Raw genomic sequence first — 22,147 nt, forward strand, 5'->3', positions numbered from 1 at the left:
GAGCAGCTGATTGGCAAGGGATCGGGAGGGAGATAAGGGGCTCTAGAGATAAAGGAGGCTGCCTCGGAGGGGAAAGGTAAAAGCCCATGGATCCTCAGGATTTTTACATTGGGTCACCCCAAATTCACCATCAGATCACATAGCATGTCCATAGCACCTGTACCATCACACAGCACAGCCTGCACCAAAAAAAAAAAAAAAACCACATACACTGTTACAAAGCACAGATCCACATGGACCCTCAGGATTTTTGCATTGGGCTACCCCAAACTCACTGTCAAATCGCATGTCTGCGGCCACAGCATGAACCACAAAAATCATATATCCACTGTTTCATTCAGAATATTTTTTTTTCTTGTTTTCCTCCTCTAGAAACTAGGTGCGTCTTATGGTCAGGTGCGTCTTATGGAGCGAAAAATGTGGTATATTTTGTCTGCACCATTGGAATGAATTTCAGGAACCAAAATGCTTTTTCTGTGCAGTCTGAGCAGAAGCGATGAACGACGTTATAGCTAATTGTTGTCGCTTGTTGCAGAGGATGACCTGAATTTCTTCAGGCCTCTCTCCAGCTATTTCCCTCTCAGTCACAACTCCACAGCACAGCCAAGTAGCTTCCATCACTGTTTTCTCCAGGAACTGAACAGAGGAGAGGGGGGTGCTGGGTTTTCAGAGGGGGTGAGTTTTAATTAAAAGTTAGGTACAGTACATTCGTTTTCAGTGCTTCCTGCGTGTCCAGTAATTACGTTCTGTCAGTTGATGCACTTACGAGTGGATTCACGTGACAACTTTTTCCAGAACATAAAATTCTATTCAGAGACGAGAAGGAACACTGGGGCCTTTGTTGCATTAACAAGTAACCAGAGATTATTTCCTTGCATTCGCCCCTCGTTCGCATACAACAGCAGCTCCCAAACTTTCAGTGGTTCTGACCGCTTGTCGCTTTCCCTGATGCGGTAGTCCTCAGAACCAAAGCATCCCTATGAAAAGACGCCGCTCCACTCAAGTAAACAGTGAAATAACTGCCCCTTCAAGATGCAGGGATAGGATCAGTGACTTGGCCAATAGTCGCCAATCATATGGGTGGATAAAACCCATATGATTTTTTTTTTAATAGATTTTAAAATTTTTAATTGGATTTTTTAAAATTTAAATTGGATTTTTAAAATAAAATGCTTTTGGAGGAAAAAATCTTTCTAAAGATAGTTTTCTATTTAAGTTACGTTATAGTCCGAAGGCTATTCGTCAGGAAATAAGGATTTGTTTTAAGTTTTTCATGTGTGCTAAAACTCAATCTAAGTTTTATTTTCCTAAAAAAAAATTGTTTAACCACATCAGTTAACCAACATGGATACATATGCTATAATGTTATTGTTTTAGTTAAATTGTTGAAATTGTTATTAAGGAAATGATTATTTTTCTCCTTCCAATAAAGTACAGTACAGCAGAAAAGTTGTCCCAATATAAACAGCTAACTTATTAAACCTCACAATAATTTCATAATCATCTGTCTATGTATTTCTAATGGTATAACCAAATCAGTAATTTTTGCTATAACTGTAAAAACTACTCTGAAAATTTATTATTCCAAAAATGAAACCTTCATCTGGTTGTAAATATTAAGATTATACCAGAAAGAATGCGTCTTTCTGTAAAAAAATGATTTAAATCCGTTCTTACTGACTAGTGATTTAAATCGTGATTTAAACTGATTTGATTTAACAATCTTTGGAACTAACATTCATTTGTGTATGGGAATAATCCTAACACACTGCAGACACACTCTCACAAATGCTTAAGCTATGGTGAATGGGTTGCATTAATTCTTAGCCATCGACAAATACCTTCCCCCAAGAGATATAAACAACGGGGCACCTGCATCATAAATTCAAAGGCATCTTATCTTAAACTATGGTTTTACTGTACAAGGAATAAAAAATCCTTAATAACAGTGCCAGGGGGCATAAAAGCCTTGCCTCCAGCCGTTTGTTAACAGTAACGGTAATAAAAATAATATTTGTTGCTTTATACAACAATAGTCTCAAAGCTCGCAAACATATAAAATCAACAAAAAGCCGCAAAACGTAAAAAAAGTATGTAATGAAAGATTCCTTAAATGCTTGTCCAATGCAAAAAAAAATAAATGCATCACTTTGCAAACAAATGGAGAAGCATCCTTAAGCATGTGCAGAGTTTTTTTCCCATGCAACACAGAAAGTGCCCCCTCCAAACACACCTGGTATGAGGTATTGAGTTTCTAGGTTAAAGGATAAAACCCGGGCATTTCTCATTTTAGTAATTAAAGCACTAAGCATTAGCTACTGCCACCCTATCCAACACAATTCTGAATCAATATTTGTTTGGGGAAGAAAGTGTACGTCACCAAAACTCACCCAAAAGCTCTTTTGTATGTATATGAGCAAATCGCTTTTCCTTGTATGCCCAAATGTAGATTAACTGAACAAACCGCAAAAGCAGGCTTTGCCATTTTTGATCTCGAGGCGTGAGACAGAGGCTAACTTTGCTAGAATTTAAAAGCTAAGGAATCACAATTTATAGGGTTGGCTTTTGCACTCTGAAATAAGGTCTGGCTGGATTGTATGCCACAATGAACAGCAGACATACCCACTGAGAAACAATGGAGGAGTAAGACCGGGAATACAAGTTTCTCAGAGGGCAGGTGTCTCCCCAGGCCTTGCCACCCCTCAGTCACCCGAAATGCCTGTTCCCTGATGCTAGTTATGCTTACAGAGGTACCTTGATTCTCAAACGCCTTGGTACTCAAACAACTTGGAACCCAAACACTGTAAGTGTTCCAGTGTGCGAACTTTTTTCCGAAGCTGAACGGGCTCCATTTAGAGTGTTACGCTTCTGATTTGAGTGCCACACACACGCTGAGGTCGGTCTGTTTTTGCTATTTTGCATTTTTGTGGCTTTTTTGTGACTGTGTGGAACCCAGTTCAGCTACTGATTGATTGTGTGACTGCAGCACATTGTTTACTGCTTTCATTTTATGGATCAGTAATCTCGTTAGATAGTAAAATCCATGTTAAATTGCTGTTTTGGGAGTTGTTTTCAAAAGTCTGGAACGGATTAATCTGTTTTGCATTACTTTCTATGGGAAACTGTGCCTTGGTTTTGGAACGCTTTGGTTTTGGAACGGACTTCCGGAATGGATTAAGTTTGAGAACCAAGGTACCACTGTACTTGTTAATTTACCACCCTGAAAAATTCCTGTGGGGACCCATAACAGCACAGTTCAGTTTTAAGCTTCACCCCCCCTGCTCCTGGTTACTGTCTTGGGCCGGTGCCTGAGTACAGAAAACACAAGCTCCCTTTCACCCAACCTCTGATGTTTGCTAGGCGCAAACTCCAGGTTTCAAGGCACCCTCTCTGTCTCTCCACCTCCATTTGCCCTCGCCTCTTTCTCCCAGCCCAGTATCAAGTACAAAAAAATTGCAGTTCCCTCTTGCTCCGTGCTGACACAGAGCTCCGTTCAGTGACAAATCCTCCTGTCTCTCAATTTTATGGGCCCTATAAAACCTGTCCCATCTCCCCCCTCGATTTCTATGCCTCCCGCTGCTGTCCTTGATAAGTGATGGGGCCAAGCGTCATCGCTTCTTCCCTCCTGAATCCTGACCCAAGGAAAACTGCAAATACGTTGTGTTAAATTTCATTCACTGCCGCTGTTCCGCCAAGTGCAGAGCACAGCTTACTGCTCCTGACCCAAGTTAATGTCATACTTCACCTGCAGAAATACCCTCCTTATTTCTGCCGCCGCTCTGTTAAGTGCTGGGCACAACAGCTCTCTCCTGACCCAAAGTAAATACAGGCAATGCAAACACAGATTTGGACTGCAAACAGACTTGTTCTGCTGCAGCAATTCAGCCTCTCCTTTTGCAGCCAGAGCAAATACAGTACATGCATTGCAAACAGTCTTGTTCCCCTCCGGCTGTGGGATGAACAGATCCTGTGGATAATTAGACAAACAATCTAATCCTAACTCACCAGAGGTAAAAACTGCAAGGGGAGGGCTGCCCTACAATTAAGGTAGCCACCTATAATACAGGATTGTCCCTTATTTCAGTGCAAAATGCTACTGATTCAATACTGGACGCAGTTTGTCCTGCATTTCCTCTGCTGTGACTCGACCTTTCAAAACCTGAACTCTCGCTCGTTTCTTTCGCTTTCCAATCTCTCCCCTTCTCCTGCGTTTTGTGTCCATTTAGAGCGTAAGCCTGCTGGCAGGAATCTGTCCTGATTCGCACCATCCGCTCCCAGTGCGAATATTGCCTTGACCTACCAACGCCTCCCTTTTGTTTTCCACACATTTCAAAATAACACATCTCTGTGGGCAAGAGAGAAAATTTAGGACATTTGCAGGGTGTGGGCAAGGCACACCCAGGGCTGCTAAAAATTACCCAAGTTTCTAAGAATTTCAAGGGCAGGGGAACTGGGTGTGTAACAAGTACCGTATTTTTTTGCTCTATAAGACTCACTTTCCCCCCTCCTAAAAAGTAAGGGGAAATGTGTGTGCATCTTATGGAGCGAATGCAGGCTGCACAGCTATCCCAGAAGCCAGAACAGCAAGAGGGATTGCTGCTTTCGCTGCGCAGCGACCCCTCTTGCTGTTCTGGCTTCTGGGATTCAGAATATTATTTTTTCTTGTTTTCCTCCTCCAAAAACTAGGTGCGTCTTGTGGTCTGGTGCGTCTTATAGAGAGAAAAATACGGTAAGCAGCAGTGTCTTCTCCCAGCCATGGCTAGGGGAAGGGCGACAGTTCAGTAACAGAGAATTTGGGGAGCTGCAAATTTAATCCCTGGCAAGGACTGTGCATGAACTCCATCAGAAACCTTGGAGAGCCACGGCCAATGGGAGCTTGTCCACTCTTCACTTGTGCCTAGAAAGCTCCAAGAGGTTTTCCATGCGCTCCATGCTTTCTGGGCAACGGATATGAGAGTATTTCCATTTGCCCTGCCCCTTCCCCCCCCCCAGGAAAACCCATTCTTTACTGCCGAACTGGAGCAAACATCTATCCGCAGAAAACTCGACTGATGTCTGCTCCGATTCAGTGGTAAAGAGCAGGTTTTCCCAGGAAAAGAGAAAACCTTTCGGACAAGCGAAAGTGTTGGTGCACCCAAAGTATCCCTCAATGCCGGATTTACGTATAAGCTAAACAAGCTGTAGCTTAGGGCCCCACTCTTGTGGGGGTCTCCAAAAAATTTAAAGGAAAAAAAACCCTGGATGTACATTTGCAAAATATAAGATAAAAAACAAATAAAATAAAACCTACAGAGAGCAACAGTGTTTTGTGTTGTGTAGGCTCCTGTGATGTAAGTCATGGGCCCCGCCTGTTAGCCTGCTCCCTAAAATATCACTGGTTTGCTCATTTCTATGTACAGGGTGCCTACATTCTGCATGAGGGACGTGGGTGACGCTGTGGGTTAAACCACAGAGCCTAGGACTTGCTGATCAGAAGGTCAGCAGTTCGAATCCCCGCAACGGGGTGAGCTCCCATTGCTCGGTCCCTGCTCCTGCCAACCTAGCAGTTCGAAAGCATGTCAAAGTGCAAGTAGATAAATAGGTATCACTCCGGCGGGAAGCTAGACGGCGTTTCCGTGCGCTGCTCTGGTTTGCCAGAAGCGGCTTAGTCATGCTGGCCACATGACCCGAAAGCTGTACGCCGGCTCCCTCAGCCAATAAAGCGAGATGAGCGCCGCAACCCCAGAGTGGGTCACAACTGGACCTAATGGTCAGGGGTCCCTTTACTTTACATTCTGCATGTGCAAATGGCTTGAGATACCTATTAGGTCCATAAATTACCATATAGCATATACTCAACACAAAAAACAGCAACAATTTGTTGTTGACAAAGGACAGCTGGACATATAAAGGGCCCCATTACCTTTAGTAGCTTAGGGCCTCATCAAACCTAAATCTGGCCCTGCTCAGGTGCACTGTGTGGGAAGACAGCTGATCCCACTGCCCTATTGGGGACACCCCAACAATGCACCTGAAAAGGTGTTGCGTCATGCCATAGGGTCCTTTCTCAGAGGCAAGATCACAGCCAGAGACCCAGAGAAACTCCACTGCCACGTAGAGCACAAACTGTTCAAAGAAGAAAGCACCCTCTGCTGGTTAATTTCACACAGGCAGGGCAAGAAGAGTTAGGCATTTTTGCAGCCGACCACCAAAGGCGTCTGCCTAACATCCGCAGAAATCAATAACGGGCATGTTTGCAGGAAGATGAGGAAAAACAGAGTGTCCTGGCTTGCATGAACAGAAGCACTTTTTGACAAGGCAAAGCCATCGTTGGATTCAACACACTGCATTCAGAGTTCCTTCTTCTAGGTGACATACATGTCATTGAGCATAGGTTTTACTTCCAACTGAACATAAGAGCCCTGGTGGGTCAACCCGAAAGGCCCCTTGAAGTCCAGGATCTTCTATCTATCTATCTATCTATCTACCTACCTACCTAAAGGTAAAGGGACCCCTGACCATTAGGTCCAGTTGTGACCCACTCTGGGGTTGCGGTGCTCATCTCGCTTTATTGGCCGAGGGAGCCGGCGTACAGCTTTCGGGTCATGTGGCCAGCATGACTAAGCTGCTTCTGGCAAACCAGAGCAACACACAGAAACGCCGTTTACCTTCCCGCCGGAGCGGTACCTATTTATCTACTTGCACTTTGACATGCTTTCAAACTGCTAGGTTGGCAGGAGCAGGGACCAAGCAACGGGAGCTCACTCCATCACGGGGATTTGAACCGCCGACCTTCTGATCGGCAAGTCCTAGGCTCTGTGGTTTAACCCACAGCACCACCCCCGTCCCTTATCTATCTATCTATCTATCTATCTATCTATCTATCTATCTATCTAATCTTTATTAAATTTTCTGTTTTATACTTTAGAATATTCATTTACACAATCCTAAAATGCCAATGACTTCCCTTCTTCTCTTTCCATGGTTCATTTTGCATATCATAAATCCCTGCCGATTTTACATAAACTAAACCATTCAGTATTCCATTAATACATCCATCAAAACTTGTTTACAGTGTTGAATTTATCTGAATGCTGCCCATGTTTTCAAGCGTACACAATTCCCCCCACCCCCATATATTCAATAAACATTTTCCAATCTTCTTTAAACGTATGTTCTTCTTGTTCTCTTATTCTATAGGTTAGATCTGCAAGCTGTGCATATTCCATCAGTTTCAGTTGCCATTCTTCTTTAGTTGGGACCTCGCTCATTTTCCATTTTTGGGCTAACAAAACACAGGCTGCAGTGGTGGCATACATAAATAGTTTTTTTTGACACCTGGGAATTTCCCTCTGAATGATCCCCAACAAAGAAGACTCTGGTTTTTTTGGGGAAAGTGCTTCTAAACATGTTTTTCAATTTATTATGGATTATTTCCCAATACTCTTTTACCCTTTTACAGGACCACCACATAGGAAAGAACGGTCCCTCAACCTCATTGTAGCTCCAGCACTTATCTGATTTGGTCTTATACATCTTAGCAAGCCTGCTTGGAGTTAAATAGCATTTTCAAGTAGTTCTCCTTCAAAGAATAACATACTGTAAACTTTCAGATCGCTCTTCCAAAGCTTTTCCCAGAGTTTAAAGAAGTCCAGCATTTTCTAGTCTCCGTGGCCTTTGTGATGTCCCTGGGGAGCCCACAAGCAACAGACTAAACTAGACTTCAGTCAGAGAGACGGCCTCAGAAATCAGCACGGAATCATTTCAAAAAGTCCGGGGCTACTTCTAGTTTCACCTCTCATTATCTGCCACACAATTCTTAAAAGCACAAGATGTGCTTACCAAAGAAACAGCAATGGACGAGCTCCCTTCTTCCGGCTATATTTCCTGTTTGAACATTCACGGCTGAAGAATAAAAATCAAGAAAAATAAAAGCAAAAAGCATTGTGCTTTCCTAACTTGGTGCTGAGGGTCTGTGATCAATAAAAATGGAGCTACACTACACAGAGTTGTAATAAAGCAACGTGAAGCATCAAGGTCTAGAGTAGTACAGTACTTTGACTAACGGGTTCCTGTCAAGATCTAACATTTATTGCAAAGCACCATTTGCTCCCACACAGCCATCCTTCAAATTTCTCACAGTTGCATGTCAAACAGGTCAGTAATGGCTGGTTCCCTTCTATTCCCACGCCCGCTCCCAGAGAATAAGATGCAAACAGTTGTTAGCAGAAGCAAGGGTTCCTTCCTGAATATTTCAGGACCATTTTTGTATATGTGATTTTACACACACACACACACACACACACAGAGAGAGAGAGAGAGAGAGAGAGAGAGCGAGCGCAAAAATTGTGGAAACCTTTTGGGGAAAGTGTATTTCCGAGGTTTGATGGCTCATAATGCGGGTGGTGCTGTGGTCTAAACCACTGAGCCTAGGGCTTGCAGATCGGAAGGTCAGCAGTTCGAATCCCCATGACTGGGTGAGCTTCCGTTGCTCGGTCCCAGCTCCTGCCAACCTAGCGGTTTGAAAGCATACCGGTGCAAGTAGATAAATAGGTACTGCTGTGGTGGGAAGGTAAACGGCGTTTCCGTGCGCTGCTCTGGTTTCGCCAGAGTCTTAGTCATGTTGGCCACATGACCCTGAAAAACTGTCTGTAGACAAACATCGGCTCCCTCACCCAGTAAAGCAAGATGAGCGCCGCAACCCCAGAGTCATTCGCGACTGGACTTAACTGTCAGGGTCCTTTACCTTTTTAACACCTGATTGGCTCTCTAAACACTCATGCTCATTGGCTACATTCAAATGAATACTGCATATCAACCTAGGCAAGCTGTGCTTCCTTTTTTCTGATGATTTGGCTATAACCTTTGATAGAATACAGTGGTACCTTGGGTTACATATGCTTCAGGTTACACACTCTGCTAACCCAGAAATAGTGCTTCAGGTTAAGAACTTTGCTTCAGGATGAGAATAGAAATCCTTCTCCGGCGGCGAGGCAGCAGCAGGAGGCCCCATTAGCTAAAGTGGTGCTTCAGGTTAAGAACAATTTCAGGTTAAGAACGGACCTCCAGAACAAATTAAGTACTTAACCTGAGGTACCACTGTCCAGATAATTGAACAAACTTTGTTGTATTACATTCTTCATTAAATTATCTTTCCACTGATATATAATTTTATGGTATTACTCTCACCCCAAAAAAGAAATGGTGTTATAAGCCATCAAACCTCAGAAACACACTTTTTCCTAAAGGTTTCCACAATTTTGGCCACTGGTGTATACAAGACCAGAGTGAGTAATGTCCTTTAGTGTACATTTAGAGGTGGTTGCACCATGAGGCAAGACGCAGCAGAATTTTGATGCAGCAGCAGGAGGAGAACTGAAACAGCACTGGCAGAACAGCATAAACCAATATCGGAGATGAAACATGTATTTGAATGCCTAAGAAATGTGTTAACCAGAAACCAAATTGGCAAGAAATTAGATGCCAGGTGAGACAACCCACCCCACCCCCGGAAGATTATTCCATACCTGGGGCACCATGAATGAGAAGATCAGTCTCTGACTGCCACTAAAGACACTGGAAAGAGGCTGTTCACACAGAAAAATAGAGTGTTTCCTGTTATGTACTGAAGTTTTCACCCTGGGCCAGCAGGGGGAATACTGTAGATAGTTATGCAAATGAAGGATCGAAAGTGACGTTCAGTGATTGGATAGTTTTAGAAAGTTGTTACAGTAACGTGGTACTGGAGCTCTATATAAGCAGGCTGACTGAGCCCTTCCGTTCAGTTCTGTTCTGGCCTGTGAATAAACAAGAGCTGTTTGAAGAATCGCTGTGTCGTCTGATATGTTCACCCACAACTTAACATTTCCATCTTCAAATATATCAAGGCTGCCACATGGAAGAGGAAACAAGCTTGTTTTCTCCTGCTCCAGAGACTAGGACCTGAACCAATGGCTTCAACTTACAAGAAAGAACTTTCTGACAGTAAGAGCAGTTTGACAGTGGAAAGAAGTCCCTCAGAAGGTAGTGGACTCTCTCCTTCCTTGGAGTAATTATTATTATATATTATATAGTAGTAATAGAATCATAGAATCATAGAGTTGGAAGAGACCACAAGGGCCATCGAGTCCAACCCCCTGCCAAGCAGGAAACACCATCAGAGCACTCCTGACATATGGTTGTCAAGCCTCTGCTTAAAGACCTCCAAAGAAGGAGACTCCACCACACTCCTTGGCAGCAAATTCCACTGTCGAACAGCTCTTACTGTCAGGAAGTTCTTCCTAATGTTTAGGTGGAATCTTCTTTCTTGTAGTTTGGAACCATTGTTCCGTGTCTGCTTCTCTGGAGCAGCAGAAAACAACCTTTCTCCCTCCTCTATGTGACATCCTTTTATATATTTGAACATGGCTATCATATCACCCCTTAACCTCCTCTTCTATTATTATTAATAATAATAATAATAATAATAATAATAATAATAATAATAATAATAATTTATTTATACCCAGCCCATCTGGCTGGGCTTCCCCAGCCACTCTGGGCAGCTTCCAATAAAATATTAATGCATCAGACATTAAGAGCTTCCCTAAACAGGGCTGCCTTCAGATGCCTTCTTATTTTTATTTTATTTTTTTATTTTTTTATTAAGGATTTTCTTGTTTTACAGAATCTGGTGGGAGGGTGTTCCACAGGGCAGGCGCCACTACCGAGAAGGCCCTCTGCCTGGTTCCCTGTAACTTGCCTTCTCGCAGTGAGGGAACCACCAGAAGGCCCTCGGCGCTGGACCTCAGTGTCTGGGTAGAACGATGGAGGTGGAGATTCTTGATGTTCTGTTTCTAAAAAGGTAAAAGTAAAGGACCCCTGACAGTTAAGTCCAGTCGCGAATGACTCTGGGGTTGCGGCGCTCATCTTGCTTTACTGGGTGAGGGAGCCGATGTTTGTCTACAGTTTTTCTGGGTCATGTGGCCAGCATGACTAAGACTCTGGCGAAACCAGAGCACTGCACGGAAACGCCGTTTACCTTCCCGCCACAGCGGTACCTATTTATCTACTTGCACTGGTATGCTTTCAAACCGCTAGGTTGGCAGGAGCTGGGCCCGAGCAATAGAAGCTCACCCGGTCACGGGGATTCGAACTGCCGACCTTCCAATCAGCAAGCCCTAGGCTCATGTCGCTTTACTGGCCAAGGGAGCCGGCATGAGGGATGACATTTTCCTCCTCAGTTCTTCTTCAACTTGAAGCTAAGTAGCAACTCCAGGATGGAAAAAAAAAACTTGCCTTTGCAATGTTTTCACCTTCCAGTTATCTCGAAGGAACAGCATTGTAGTTTTGAGTCTGTCAAAATCAACAGTCTTTGCAGAGGTTTCCATAAATGAAACCTTTTGTCTCCTTTTTCCTGGGCTGCATAACAAGCCCCATTATCGATCTTATATTATTATTATTATATGTTCTGAATGAGGAGGGGGGAGGGGAGTTGGTAAATACAAGACTATCACATCTCAATACAACATTTTCAAACTGCTTTAACTCAACTATTCTTCAGGAGATTTTCCTGAAAAGGGTCTGGATTATGGCTTTCAACCTAGGTGGAACTAACTGCAGGTCCAAGGTGCAAATTTGGTTTGGGTTCTATGCTGGGCTTTACTTAGCATAATTGCTAATACCATCCCTGCCATTCCCTGGCGGCCTGAGGCAGAAATTTTATTTAGTTGTTTGTTTAAGAAGATTTATACAATGCTTAATAAAAATAAAAATAAAAGCCATTAGGCAGTTTACATAAAATGGCATAAAATATTCATTTTAAATTATCGTCGAAAACAGACCTTGAAAGAGTAAACACAATAAAGTTATCAAAATATAGATAAAATCAGCTGTTTAAAGAACGAATGTACATAATAAAGAGACACGCCTGAACAAAAAGGTTTTTAGCAGGCATTGAGAAGTTTGCAAACTGGTCTTCCTTTTAAGAAGCTCTTTGGCAACTACTGCGATTCCATTCAACAACAACTTTTATTTGGGAATAAATAGTTGCAGGGTTAGCTCTTTGGTACGTGGTTTTGTGGAGAGCCCTTCGGCCACATTCTTTGATCCCTAATATAGCAGCAGCTTTGTTGCTTGGTAAGCGATCTCTTGACAAGAAAGGAAGGTGAGAGGAATTGCGTATCCTTGGGTATGCTTCTGCTCGGGTCCCAATGCTCTGAGCTGCATAGAGACATCTCCCCAAGCAACATTGTGGCACATTAATAGGAGCTTCTAGCTGTCAGCAGGAAGAGGGGGAAAGTGGTTCGTTTAGGTAGGGAAGTCCTGCTTAATTATCCTCCAGAATGTGTGTGGCATTTAGAGAGAGATCTGCATATCCCCCTGAACTTTAGCAGGATCTACAACGGAATGCCCTGGGACGCTGGAAGACGGACGCGCTGCAATGTGTGCACCTGTCATTTGCCACTGGCCTTGTGATAGACAGCATGGTCAAATCAAGGCTGGCAGCCAATTGACATAATCTTGCACAGCTTTCCTATGAGCTAGTTGCAACACATCTCACCATATAATGGATTGAGGTTGAATCCTGACAAGACAGAAGTACAAGACAGAAGTTTTTGGGGGACAGGGGGCGGGCTGGTGTGGAGGACTCCCTGGTCCTGAATGGGGTAACTGTGCCCCTGAAGGACAAGGTGCGCAGCCTGGGAGTCATTTGGGACTCACAGCTGTCCATGGAGGCGCAGGTTAATTCTGTGTCCAGGGCGGCTGTCTACCAGCTCCATCTGGTACGCAGGCTGAGACCCTACCTGCCCACGGACTGTCTCGCCAGAGTGGTGCATGCTCTAGTTATCTCCCGCTTGGACTACTGCAATGCGCTCTACGTGGGGCTACCTTTGAAGGTGACCCGGAAACTGCAATTAATCCAGAATGCGGCAGCTAGACTGGTGACTGGGGGTGGCCGCCGAGACCACATAACACCGGTCTTGAAAGACCTACATTGTCTCCTGGCACGTTTCCGAGCACAATTCAAAGTGTTGGTGCTGACCTTTAAAGCCCTAAACGGCCTCGGCCCAGTATACCTGAAGGAGTGACTCCACCTCCATCGTTCAGACCGGACACTCAGATCCAGCGCCGAGGGCCTTCTGGCGGTTCCCTCATTGTGAGAAGCAAAGCTACAGGGAACCAGGCAGAGGGCCTTCTCGGTGGTGGCGCCCACCCTGTGGAATGCCTTCCCATCAGATGTCAAAGAGATAAACAACTACCTGACATTCGGAAGACACCTTAAGGCAGCCCTGTTCAGGGAAGTTTTTAATGTATGACATATTAGTGTATTTTTGGTCTTTGTGGAAGCCGCCCAGAGTGGCTGGGGAAACCCAGCCAGATGGGCGGGGTACAAATAATAAATTATTATTATATTATTATAATATATAATGCCTCAGGTACTTAACAACCGTCAATATAGCAAAAGGTCATGACTGGGGATATAATCATTTGCGGTGTTGGCCCGCTTCATTCATTTTGCACCAGTTATTCAACTGGTCCTCCTTCGCAGCTCTTTTGCTTTCATAATTCCCTTGCTCCTTCATAAGATTTCATAACTCTTTTTTAAAAAACCCTGATGCATGTTTTGTAACTTGACTTCCAGCCACGTAACCAGTAATCAGGTTACAGATTTTACATCATTTTATACATCATTTTGCAGACACGCAATATATGTCTATGTGAGAAGGAGATTCCATGGCAGGATTTATCTACCCCCCCCCCGCCCCCCCAAAAAAACCCCAAGAAAAAATATTTTGAAAATAATACAGCATCGTGATCCTTGCAGAATCTCACTCAGTGTACACTCATTTCAGCAAGGGCATGAAATAGTGAATTACATGATACTTCAAAAGCAATTTAATAAAACACAAACTTCATGAACGTTCGTAGGATAGCTCAGTCGGTAGTGTGCAAGACTCTTAATCTCTGGGTTGTGGGTTCAAGTTCCTCGTTGGGCAACAGATTCCTGCATTTCTGGGGGTTGGCCTAGATGACCCTTGTGTTCCCTTCCAATTCTATAATTTCCCTATGGGACGCGGGTGGCGCTGTGGGTTAAACCACAGAGCCTAGGGCTTGCCGATCAGAAGGTCGGCAGTTCGAATCCCCGCGACAGGGTGAGCTCCCGTTGCTCGGTCCCTGCTCCTGCCAACCTAGCAGTTCGAAAGCGCGTCAAAGTGCAAGTAGATAAATAGGTCTACTCCGGCAGGAAGGTAAACGGCGTGTCCGTGCGCTGCTCTGGTTCGCCAGAAGCGGCTTAGTCACGCTGGCCACATGACCCGAAAGCTGTACGCCGGCTCCCTCGGCCAATAAAGCGAGATGAGCGCCGCAACCCCAGAGTCGGTCACGACTGGACCTAATGGTCAGGGGTCCCTTTACCTATGATTTTCCCAGTCATGACCATGCTCTTTGGCAAACTGTTGTGCCAAAGGTAATGAACACCTAGCAAAAAGAGGACTTCATTACAGCCTGAGTATTCTGCTCCAGGCAGTAGTGCCAGGCAAAAAGGAGGGGTTCCAGAAACTGAAGCAAGAAGAAGTCAAATAAGTCCCTTTATGGTTCCAGACAGATGATAACCAAGAAGAAGGGGAATCATTTCAGAACACATCTCACTGTATATCTGCTAAGAACCATAGCCAAGCGAAAGCAGCAATGGAACAGTTTGTGCTAACTTGGTCTGTCTAGATTTTCTGCTTCCTAAACTTTAACTGACTTCTAAAAATAGGTTGAGGAAAGATACATTATGCCCTTTTGTGCGATTTCAAGTTAGTCCAGTCATTCAGACGCCAATCAAGTTTTCTCCCTATTTCCTAACTCCTCATGACCTCCAGTGTCTTCTCCCTTGCTTCTAATCTCAGATCCCGTTCCACTTGCAATCTTGAACACCCCCCCCCCAATCCAAAGTAGAATTTACAAAAAACACCCAAATTTCTCCTTGGTATCCACTCTTCTAAACAGAGCATTTTAGAGCTAGTTATCTGGCCAAACTCTTGCCAGTGTCCTTAAGAAATGCCTTTATTGAGCTGTTTCCAAGCAATGCCCACTGCAGTCTTGGATGGTCACCACAACAAGGACCCAGATAAAAGGCAGATTTTGTATTTGTGGTCAACCTCAGGTGGAATAAATGAAAAATAATAATAATATTTTATTATTTATACCCCACCACCTGGCTGTGTTTCCTCAGCCACTCTGGGCGGCTCCCAACAGAATATTAAAAACACGATAGAACATCAAACATTAAAAACTTCCTGATACAAGGCTGCCTTCAGATGTCTTCTAAAAGTCAGATAGTTGTTTAATTCCTTGACATCTGATGGGAGGGCGTTCCACAGAGTGGGTGCCACTACTGAGAAGGCCCTCTGCCTGGTTCCCTGTAACCTCACTTCTCGCAATGAGGGAACCGCCAGAAGGCCCTCAGTGTTGGACCTCAATGTCCGGGCAGACGCTCCTTAAGGTATACAGGACCGAGGCTGTTTAGGGCTTTAAAGATCAGCACCAACACTTTGAATTGTGCTCGGAAATGTACTGGGAGCCAATGTAGGTCTTTCAGGACTGGTGTTATATGGTCATGGAGACCACTCCCAGTAGAGACCCAAGAGATCACTTTCTGAAACTTTTGTTCACATAAGGAAGCAGGCACACCCCAGTATAAATGGTATAGTTTCTTTTCAGTTAGAATAACAGACAAAGTGCCCCCTAAGCACTGGCTTGGGGGGGGCGGGACTGGTAAAAGGCGTTAGATAAAATTCCTATAAGTTGTTGTTGACATTTGAAGCCTTACTTTGAAATCATGAAGGATTTGAGTTTGTTGGTGCTCCTGGTAACCTCTCAAACATCATGGATGTTGGCGCATATTATGGGTGAATGTTCCGCATCATTTTATTAATACTATTGCTACAAAGTTTGTCATGGCCTTTGGCTACAATAATAAACTTACAAACTGTTTAATGGTATACAAAGAACAGCAGGAAGCCGAATCAGATTTCAGTGGGGAGAGGAGAAATGAGATTTGAGCTCCCATTTTAAACTAGGCTTATCCTCCTTGAAGTAGCCTAATCATTTGGTGTTTTCCCCCCCAATATAAAAAAGGCTTATGAACCATCGCTACATTTTTGGCAATGCACTATGTGAACAACGACTTCCTTTTGTCTACTGCTCATCAGTTTAATCCAACTCAATGATATCCAACGCAGGGAACACAAAGAAAGCCATCTTGCTGGCATTGCTCAAAAAGTCTCATCCATGGCTTTACAATATGCCAGGACTAGTTAAGAATGTATTTTACTTTTAATCTTTAATTAAATTAAATTTAATCTGTAATTTTAGTTTTAATCTTTGGGGAAAACTTTGAAGGAGAATTATCTGAAAATGATTTACAGATGCTATTTAACTCTGAGAAGACTTGCTAAGATGTATTAAGACTGAATCAGATAAGTGCTCTGTCATGGAAGCTTCAGCTGAGATTCCGGCATTATAGGGGGTTGGACTAGATGACCCTCGAGGTCCCTCCCAACTCCATGATTCTAAGAGCCCTGCTGGATCAGACCAAGGGCCCATCTACTCCAGCATTCTGTTCTTACAGGGGCCAACGAGTGTCAGGACGATGTCAGCAGCTCCCAGCTGGTTGCCCAGGAAAGTATAAAGAAAAGTCCTTTTTTATTTCCAACTTTACGGAGAGAGGCTATAGAAGCCAGCCTCTTGGATAATGGTGTTTGTGGCATTCGTACAGAGCCCCCGGTCATCTCACAAACTATTGACCCGTACACCACTAATCTGCTGCCACCAACCAGGTTCTCCCCAGTAAATCACTTAGTCAGGTTCTCAAGTTAACAATGACGATTGTAGTTTATTGTATTATAAACTTTCAATGCATTTGAAATGCTGTTACCCTTTACCCTCTTAGTCTTATTTTATCCTGGCTCTAACTCTTCTACCTCCCCTCACACAAGAACCAACTGCACTAACTGTCTATTTCCATCTGTCTGCCAACTGCTTTCCCAACTGCCTTTTCCCAACCAACTAACCAACTAACCCTCAGGCTAAGCCCTTTTATAAACAGGTAGGCTCCGCCTCTGGCTTTTCTATTGGTCTTCCTATTAATTCTTTCTCTCCCCCTTTACAGTGGTACCTCAGGTTAAGAACTTAATTCGTTCCAGAGGTCCGTTCTTAACCTGAAACTGTTCTTAACCTGAAGCACCACTTTAACTAATGGGGCCTCCTGCTGCCGCCGCGCGATTTCTGTTCTCATCCTGAAGCAAAATTCTTAACCTGAAGCACTATTTCTGGGTTAGCGGAGTCTGAAGCGTATGTAACCTGAAGCATATGTAACCCGAGGTACCACTGTATAGGCATTTTCAAAAGAACAGGCAAACGCCACAGCATTGTTCCAAGTGACTCTCCACCCCTTATCTCTCCCACCTCCTCATTCATCATCATCACCTCATTTAAGGGTGCTGCTAAGTGCCCCTGTCTTTGAGCTCTTTGCTCTTCTACTTTTAAGGCTTGCCGGGTTCTGGTAGATGGTGAGTCTGGAATGCTTTCTAATAACAACGTGTCATCTGGGTGTTGTTCTGGCTCTCTCATGATTTCCCAACTTTCCCCAACATCTGCCTCCGAGCTGCGACCTCCCTCAAAACCCTTTTGTAAATCTATACTGTCTTCCTCTTCCTCCTCCCTGGAAGGGTCAGGATGGGGAGGGGGTCTCCACCATTTCCTCCTCTGCCCACTACCTGGCATGCCCAGGAGAAGCTTGGAAGCAGAACTTGTGAGCAACAGCACTCCCCTCTTTTAAACCCTGTTCAAATTGGTGGTTATCTCATGGAAGCCAATGCCATAGTATTAACTGTGCGCTGCAGGAATAAGTACCATATTTCTTGCTCTATAAGACTCACTTTTTCCCTCCTAAAAAGTAAGGGGAATGTGTATGCGTCTTATGGAGCGAATGCAGGCTGCGCAGCTATCCCAGAAGCCAGAACAGCAAGAGGGATTGCTGCTTTCACTGCGTAGCGATCCCTCTTGCTGTTCTGGCTTCTGGGATTCAGAATATTTTTCCTCCTCCAAAAACTAGGTGCGTCTTGTGGTCTGGTGCGTCTTATGGTCTTCGCTCATTACATGTCCTTGACTTCGAGCACTGAGGAGAAAATTATATGAGCTTCCATCACTTCACCTCTTTCTTGCCTTTTCTCTTAAACTAAAAAGAACCAGATTTCTAACTGGTCCTCAGGGGAAGCATGTCCCATCCCCTTTATAATTTTGCCTGCTTTCCCCCCTGAACCTTCCCCAAAGATATCCTTTTTGAGGTGATGCAACCTGACCTGTGAAACAGTAGGTGTGGTTGTGCCGTTTATTTGTATAAAGGTGCTTCGAGAACTTGCTGCAGGTCAGATCAGGCCATTCTGGGCTAGACATTAGGAGAAAGAAACTTTGTATGCTCCAAGGACAACTCATGCGAGAGTCAGCGATGCGGTGCAGAAATAGCCAAAATATTGTTTTTCCCTCAGATGCAGTAGCACATTGCCTTACTTGCTGCAAGTATAGAACACGCCTCACTCAAATATGGCTGCCTACATTTACTTGCGAGTTAGCGGTGTTTTTCCGGATGGAATAGGACCATATTTTCAGGACTCCCGTCGAAGCAGATGCAACAAGACATTTGGAACCCTCGAACTAAAATCCCTTTCGACCAACTTACCCTCAAGGCTAAACCAGATACGATTTCAAATGTGCGTGCGTTAAATGCAAATAACAGCTGTTGGAAAGGCTTAGCACTACTGGGGTCATAGCAAGTGGGAAGGGTGCAAACCACGGGTAGGCAAACCAAAGCCCGGGGGCCGGATCCAACCCAATCGCCAGTTAAATCTGGCCCAAATGTTGTTACATGAGTAGAAAGTGTCCTTTTATTTAAAATGCACCACTGGATTATTTGTGGGGCCTGCCTGGTGTTTTTACATGAGTAGTACATGTGCTTTTATTTAAAATGCATCTCTGGGTTATTTGTGGGGCCTAGGAATTTGTTCATGCCCCTTCAAAATATAGTCCAGCCCCCCACAAGGTCTGAGGGACAGTGGACCTGCCCCCTGCTGAAAAAGTTTGCTGACCCCTGGTGTAAATCCTGTCCTTACCTACTGTAGAAGATTTCTCCTTGAAAGCGGCTTTTTGCAGCAAGAGGAAATCTCCATTTGGCACCAACTACGGAAATGTATCATTCCCCCGCCACTGGTTGCCATTTACATTTTAAGAGGAATATCCACATTACAATGGTACCTCAGCTTAAGAACAGTCCTGTTTAAGAACGATTCGGTTTACGAACTCCGCAAAACCGGAACTAGTGTCTTGGTTTAAGAACTTTACCTCAGTCTAAGAATGGAATCCGAACAGTGGACGGGCACCGGCAGTGGGAGGCCTCATTAGGGAAGGCACACATCGGTTTAAGAACAGTTGCAGTTTAAGAACAGACCTCCGGAACGGATTAAGTTCATAAACCGAGGTACCACTGTAAATGCAAAGCCATGTTCAACATTATGTCTGGTTTGGCCCTTAATTTAGATCAGTGTTGAAGAGAACAGAAGCGTGTTTGGCACTCTGAATATTATACCATATTTTTCACTCTATAAGACGCACCAGACCGCAAGATTCACCTAGTTTTTGGAGGAGGAAAACAAGAAGCAGCAATCCCTCTTGCTGTTCTGGCTTCTGGGATAGCTGCGCACCCTACATTCGCTCCATAACACACACACACATTTCCCCTTACTTTTTAGGAGGGAAAAAGTGAGTCTTATAGAGCAAAAAATACGGTAATCTTGTTCTGAATAGTGGGTCTGAATTAAAACATAAAGGTGGCCACAGGGGACCTCGAAGGAACAGCACTACCTTTCTGGTTCCACTACCAATGCCATCCCTACCCATCTGCTACCTCTTTCCTCCAGCTCTTCAAACAACCACATCAACATGTTTGCTGCCACATTCAAGCATCACCACCAGTCTGGATATTTTGCAGAGTTGGGGACCGACGCATTACACTTCAAGCAATGGATTTGTGTGTGGGAAGGTGATAATTTTAAAATAGCTGTAAACTAAACTGAACATATGGCACTTCCCTGCATTACTTCATAATTCGCATATGCAATGACTTTTATGTAAGTGGTGGGGGGGTTTTTTGGTGGGGGGGGGTGGAATCAAAAGGGTTTCAAACCAGACGCCTACACATTTTTTTTCTGCTGCAAATGACGCATGCTGCAGTTTGGTTGAAAGAGTGGTACATAATCCTACAGAAATTGACTTTTTGAGAAAAGTATCAATCAGGAATGTTTTCCAAATTATTAAAACACAGAATATAAAAGTTGTTCCTTTTCAAAATCCCTCTTTCATCAATATACACATGAACTGCAATACAACAACAACAACAAAAGGAGAATAACTGAGCTGCTTCCTGATATTCTCTAGGGAGTATTTTGCTGTTTGCTGAATTTAGCTAATGCACCCTAGAACTATCATGAAAGAGAATTGCTGCTTCCACCGTTTTCTCAGTTTTGCTCCGACATGGTAAACACACAAAGGAATAAAATATCTACTAACTGGCTATGAAGTTTGACGAAATCACAGAAGGTATGCACAGATATGCATGCTCCCTCAGAAGTATCCCATATGTTCAGCTGTTCTTACTCATGGGAAAGTATACTTAGGGTTGCATCACCAGTAGCTTTCTCTACAAGCAACCAAACCTGATTTGGCTGTGAGCAAATAATGCACATAAAACCGTTAACTACACAAAGAAACTTGAGCCACAGATTAACATCTGCAATCTTGGCTACTCTGTGGGCTTTAACAGATTTGCATCCACATTTCATTATTACAACACAAAGAAAGAAAACTGCTGATGATCTACCCTTTAGCCCTGTTTATCTTCTGTCAGTAAAACTTGTTAAATGCACTAGAAAGACTCCACAGAAGGCAATAGGGATTTAAGAGTTAACTTTGCCGGAAAGATTATATGCAACAGTTCCAACTGAATCTGCCTTCAAATGCGGAGGAAATCCCATTTTCACTGAAGAACTTTTTTTTTTTTTTTTTTTTTTAAAAAAAAGACTAATTCAAACCTTGGGAAGTTTTAAATACTCACTTGGCAAGGTCAACGGCAAATCGAAATTAAGAATCCACAGAAAGTTGGAGGGGAAAACCCCAACATTGCTGGTAATCCGGAATGCAACTGACGGAGAGCGCAGTGTTTTCCTTTTTTTGGAAGTGCGCAGTCAAAGGTATTTGCATAATGCAAGCAAAGAACATGAAATGCAAGCAAAGCCCTCCACTAGCCGCAGGAGGGGGTGCCATTAGGGGGAAATCCTTCCCCCATGGCTGAAGTTCAGCCTCCTCATTAAAATACAGAGTGGAAACAGCTGCTGCGAAAAGGAAGGGAATACTCCAAGCAGCTTCTTCTGGAAATCTTGGCACACAGGCCGGTTTCCCAGTAGTCAGAAAGTACCCTGGGTTTAAAAAGTTCTGCTTCCTCATTGCAGGCATGGCTTTTCTTTAGGATCCGAGTCTGGCAACTGTGTACCCCGACCCACATTTCATGTGCGACCTCACAGCCTGGAGACTTTATAAAACTATATTACTGTGGAGGGTGGCAGGGACAGAAATAGCTAAGCCTGCTGTTCCAGCTGGGAGGGTGAGTTCTGCCTTCAAAGACAGGATGAGAGCCATACAACATTCTTCCTTCCTGTCCACACAATCGAAAAGGCTTTGCAGAGATTGGGTGGGGGGGGTGTTTTTTGGAGAGGGGGGCAGGAAGCTCTCTGGTCACAGCGGTGGTTACCTTGCTGGGAACACACAGAGCGAATGGAGCACCTGCTTTGAAATAAACATTCCTTCTGTTACGAAATGACAAAATTGATAACGTTGTGGCTGTTCAGAAACAAACAACCAATTTTCTGAAAGCGGGGAGGGGGTGTTACCACTTGCCGAAGCTAATTCAGGATGCAGCGCAGAAAGGGGGAAACTTTTCCAGTTCAGGGGCCGCTGTCCGTTCCAGGCAACTTTCTAAGGGCCACATGCCAGGAGTGGGCGGGGCCAGTATCAAAGGTGGGTGGGGCTACAAGTGTAAAGCTTACCTTTGTACAGCAAGCTATTTTCGGCACACCAATCCTAAGGTAAA

At 44.1% G+C, this 22,147-nt stretch overlaps 1 protein-coding gene and 1 long non-coding RNA gene across 2 annotated transcripts in view; one reads left to right on the forward strand and one right to left on the reverse strand.

Annotated features, from left to right (window-relative positions):
- SORBS1 (sorbin and SH3 domain containing 1) overlaps nt 1–21,302 on the reverse strand; it is a 151,451-nt gene extending 130,149 nt beyond the window's left edge. The window contains exon 1 of the mRNA XM_081864151.1: nt 21,116–21,302. The gene's annotated coding sequence lies outside the window, so the exon portion shown is untranslated. The remainder of the gene's footprint in view (nt 1–21,115) is intronic.
- The window catches only part of LOC309343216, an 86,538-nt gene that overhangs the window by 3,142 nt on the left and 61,249 nt on the right, over nt 1–22,147 (forward strand). The window lies entirely within an intron of this gene.

The sequence above is a fragment of the Podarcis erhardii genome (assembly GCF_964252035.2).
Source record: "Podarcis erhardii genome assembly, chromosome: 5".
NCBI lineage: Eukaryota > Metazoa > Chordata > Lepidosauria > Squamata > Lacertidae > Podarcis > Podarcis erhardii.